This window comes from Elephantulus edwardii, unplaced genomic scaffold (genome assembly GCF_000299155.1).
Source record: "Elephantulus edwardii isolate Elephantulus edwardi_28Jun2011 unplaced genomic scaffold, EleEdw1.0 scaffold00205, whole genome shotgun sequence".
Taxonomy (NCBI): domain Eukaryota; kingdom Metazoa; phylum Chordata; class Mammalia; order Macroscelidea; family Macroscelididae; genus Elephantulus; species Elephantulus edwardii.
The window spans coordinates 5930279-5935276 of NW_006399955.1; the positions used below are offsets into that span (position 1 = coordinate 5930279).

At 40.8% G+C, this 4998-nt stretch overlaps 2 pseudogenes; both read left to right on the top strand.

The window, feature by feature from the left end:
- Positions 1-155: 155 nt before the first annotated feature.
- Positions 156-954, top strand: LOC102855702 (annotated as a pseudogene).
- Positions 955-3839: 2885 nt separating this feature from the next.
- On the top strand, positions 3840-4785 carry LOC102850796 (annotated as a pseudogene).
- Positions 4786-4998: the final 213 nt, after the last annotated feature.

Sequence of the window (4998 nt, forward strand, 5' to 3'; positions counted from 1 at the left end):
TGCTCCTCTCCTTGAAAAGCAAAAGAAAAACTCCCTCATTGCTTATCTTAATGGTGGGTGGTGACCGCTGAGCGGGTCGCAGATAAGTGCTGCTCGCATGGGGAAGCTTTTTCCTGTCTCCCACTTTCTTGCAGCCAGTGACCAAGCTCGCCAGCATGTCGGTGGTGCCGTCCAATCGCTCGCAGACCGGTTGGTCCTGGGGCGTCAACCAATTCGGTAACAAGTACATCCAGCAAATTAAGCCCCTCACCCTGGAGCGCACCATCAACCTATACCCTCTTACCAATTAAACTTTTGGCACAAAAGAGCCCCTATAGGAAAAGGACAGCTCTGTTGCAGCCAGATTTCAACGCATGAGGGAAGAATTTGATAAAATTGGAATGAGGAGAACTGTAGAAGGAGTCCTGATTGTACATGAACACCGCCTACCTCATGTGTTACTGCTTCAGCTGGGAACAACCTTCTTCAAATTACCTACCTGGTGGTGATCTTAATCCAGGAGAAGATGAAGTTGAAGGACTAAAACGCTTAATGATAGAGATACTAGGTCGTCAGGATGCAGTCCTGCAAGACTGGGTCATCAATGACTGCATCGGTAACTGGTGGAGACCAAATTTTGAACCACCTCAGTACCCATATATTCCTGCACATATCACAAAACCTAAGGAACATAAGAAGTTGTTTCTGATTCAACTTCAAGAGAAAGCCTTGTTTGTTGTTCCTAAAAATTACAAGCTGGTAGCTGCACCACTGTTTGAATTGTATAACAATGCACCAGGATATGGACCCATCATTTCTAGTCTCCCTCAGCTCTTGAGCAGGTTCAGTTTTTATATACAACTGAATTCTGTGCACTGGCGAAGTAAAAGAAGAGGTCTCTGTGAGTACAGCTATCAACAGTGTAGAATAAGAAACACGGTCATGGTCGACAAGGATTGTTTTCCTCTTTCCTGATCACTCAGTGCTCCCTAATTTCCATTATTTGAATAGTAAAGTAAATATGAGTAACTAGATAGTGCTGCAAATACATGTGATAATGTTTAATTTACTTTTGGTTCTATTCATACTTTTTTGTACAACATTAAACAAGTGGACTTCTATTTGTATTTTTAACTTCACATTAAACTTTTAAAATTCTTAAAAAAAAAAAGCAGAAGATATCTAGGAAATCAAATAAATAAAAATCAATAGGATATACTAATGAAAGTATAAAGATTTCCAGTTTTGTATATTGCAATGAAAATGGAAACAATGACTAGCCAGAGTTGATGAGGTGGGCTGGGTAAGGTGAGAAGAGGCTTATTTAGCATGAGTCCTGTCTTGGAGATTCCAAGTTTGAGGTCTCAAGTGGGTGGGAGGAAAGAGTTTTAAATATTCATGTTTAGTTCTCAAAGCAGAATTCTGACCTGAATGTATAAGTATTTGAGCCATCTACATAGAATTTAGCTTAGGAAGAGTGAAAAGAAAATGACAAAAGAAGGCTCAAGAATGGTTTCTTATTCTCCAGGTCATCCTAGAGATTTCCTTTGGATCATTTCCCCTCACTTTGTAGCATCCAAGAATAGTTGTCAGTGGTCCCAGAAACTCTAAGAGACTTTCAAATGTTAACATGAATCTATTTTATACTAATATTAGCCATGGACTGCCAAAAGAACAAGACTGTCCTAGAAAAGGGGAAGCCAGAATGATCATTAGAAACAAGAATGTTTGTGATATCATCTCACATACTTTGGACAGGAGGAGCTAGCCTCTGGCAAAGGGCAGCAAAGGACATTTTACTTGGAAAAGTAGGGGATCAGCAAAAGAGGAAGATCATTACTGAGATGCATTGGCACAGTGAGTTCAAGTAAGCCGAGATTGTGAGGGTTAGCACAGGATCGGGAAGGGTTTCCTCTGTTATACACAAGGCCACTATGAGTTGGAACCAACCTGATGTCACTTAATAAAAACCAACAATATTACATATCTTTCCAAGTTATTTTAAGAATAAAGTGAGTTAATGTGGTATACAGTATGCCAACTATGTGGTGGGCACTACTCCAGTCTTCTTCCTTGTATATTACAAAATAAAAGTGAAAGTCATTGCTGTTGAGTTGGGACCAACTTATAGCCAACCCTCTAGCAGGCTTCCAAGGCTGTAAATTGAGCAAAAGGAGACAGCCTGTCTTTCTCCTTCAGAACCACTGGTGTGCTCAAACTCCCAGAGAGGCACCACTTTCGGGTCAGCAGCACAATCCTCTATGTACTACACAAGCAGAACTCCCTCCATGTATATAACATGTATGTATATTATCAGTATGACTTGAGATCTCTGGTGGTGTAGTTCCCAAAGGACATGAACTGCTAACCCAAAGCCTGAAAGTTACACTTCTCTAGTTATTCAAATCCACAAACAATTTCTGAAGAAAACTAGAAAATAAACAATCTCCTCCCATCCAATTTAAAGCCTTGGAAATCCACTGGAAGCTGAGCTTTGAAATTATTCTGACCGGCCTAGTGGTAAGAAACTGCACTGTAATCTCAAAGGTACACAGTTCAAATTCATCAGACACTCCATGGGAGGATGAGCAATCTCTTCCTGGGTACTTCTTGTTGTTGATATGTGTCAACAGCAGCTCTGAACCCTGCCCTACCCTGAGCCAGTCTCACTGATTCTGACATACAAATACCCATTGCCCTAGTTACTGAAAAAATTAATCTCCTCCGGGGTCTTCCTCTCCTCTACTGTCTCTCCACCCTTCTCTAAGCACGGTGCCCTTCTCCAAGAATCGATTTCTCCTGGCCATGTGCCCAAAATATGTAAAACAGAGCTTCAAAATCCCTGCACTATTATTGCCTCTGAAAACCCACTGAGGGGGTCAGTTCCAACTCTAAGCAAACAACACCCACCATAGCAATAAGAGAGAGATCTCTGACTATTCCTACTTTATAGATGAGAACACTAAGGGGCATAAAAGTGATTGAATTTTTCCAATGTCAGATAATAAGCAATTGTCAGGATCTGTACTTTGAGCTCATGTTCTTAATAATGGAGAGTCTTACCAGTAATTAGCTTGCTTTTTTTTTTTTAACAGTTGGAGAACACATAAAAATCGTATTTCAGCTTTATAATTCACTAGCTATATTGTTTTGGTCATTTCTCTGTTCATAGTCACAGAGTAACTGTTCTTATTCATAGAATTGTCTCTAAAATAGATATCAGACAAAAATTTCATAAAGATTATGATCTCCACTATTCTTCCTTGCAAAAAGAGAAACAACAGTGCTATTATATGATGAAGAGCAAAGCAAGTGAAGGTAAAAGATCTATAATTCTCATTTGTTTATTTTAAATTGATGGATTGGAATTAAATGTTTTATGCTGGATATTCTTCATTTTAACAATCAATTGCCTAGAGAAGAGAGATAATGCCATGGAAATATTGATACAGAGTTTCCACATTCAACTTTTTGAGTTGAACTCAAAGCACAAACTGCCTTTCAGAGTGTTTATACTATTTTTGCAATCCCATCAAGAGTGTATGAGAGGACGGCACACAACAACAACAACAACTCCCTTAGGATTTTCCTTTGTCTACCTTCCTGCTGATTCTCAATAAATACGCAGAGAAGGATGACTTGAGGCCTTGAGTCACAGGAACTGCTGGTGCCCTGTCTTTATGCACTCCGTTCTGTCTGACTCTTGGTTGTCTGTCTCATTATTAATTATTATAAAAATACTTTACTCTTAGTCTACAACATTCTGGTGCCCAAACAGGGACAAGGTGGTGGTCTTTCTTTTTCTCTCTCTTTTTTGAGAAGACACCAGGGACCAAAAGGGAATTCGCTCCGGTAGCACAATGGCCACGATGAAGAAAAAACTGCAAGGACTCGTGGCTGCAACCATCACACCGATGACTGAGAATGGAGAGATCAACTTATCAGTAATTGGTCAATATGTGGACTATCTTGTGGAAGAACAAGGAGTGAAGAACATTTTTGTGAATGGCAAAACGGGAGAAGGCTTGTCCCTGAGCATCTCCTAGCGTCGCCAGATTGTAGAAGAGTGGGTGACAAAAGGAAAGAACAAGTTGGATCATGTGGTGATTCATGTAAGAGTCACAAGAACTGGGCAAACATGCAGCAGACAAAGGAGCTGATGGCATTGCTGCCATCGCGCCTTTCTTTGTCAAGCCGTGGAACAAATAGGCTCTGTTTAGTTTCCTAAAGGAAGTGGCGGCGGCGGCTCCTACACTGCCATTTTATTACTACCACATTCCTGCCTTGACTGGGGTGAAGATTCGAGCTGAGGAATTGTTGGATGGAATTCAAGATAAGATCCCCACCTTCCAAGGGCTGAAATTCAGTGACACAGATCTCTTAGACTTTGGGCAGTGTGTTGATCAGAATCGCCAGCGGCAGTTTGCATTCCTTTTTGGAGTAGATGAGCAATTGTTGAGTGCTCTGGTGATGGGAACAGCTGGAGCAGTGGGCAGTACCTATAACTACCTGGGAAAGAAGACAAATCAGATGTTAGAAGCTTTTGAAAAGAAGGACTATACTTCTGCTCTGAATTATCAGTTTTGCATCCAGAGATTTATAAACTTTGTGATCAAATTGGGTTTTGGAGTGTCACAGACCAAAGCCATCATGACTCTCGTCTCTGGGATTCCAATGGGCCCACCCCGACTTCCTTTGCAGAAAACCTCCAGAGAGTTTACTGACAATGCTGAAGCTAAACTGAAGAGCCTGGATTTCCTTCCTTTCAATTATTTAAAAGATAGAAATTTGGAAGCTTGTAGCTAGTCCCTCTCGATCAAATGTACACATTGAAAACTCAATCACTTCTTGTCCTTTTGGCTGAGACCGTGTGAAGTATCTGTTCTTTTCAGTTTAACACTTGATACATCCTCGATTAGAGGACAGTATTCAATGAATTTGGGGGATTAGGAGACAGAAGAGGAGCTTGCTCTGTCCACTCTACATATCACCTGCAGTACCTCCAAGAATGCTGTATGA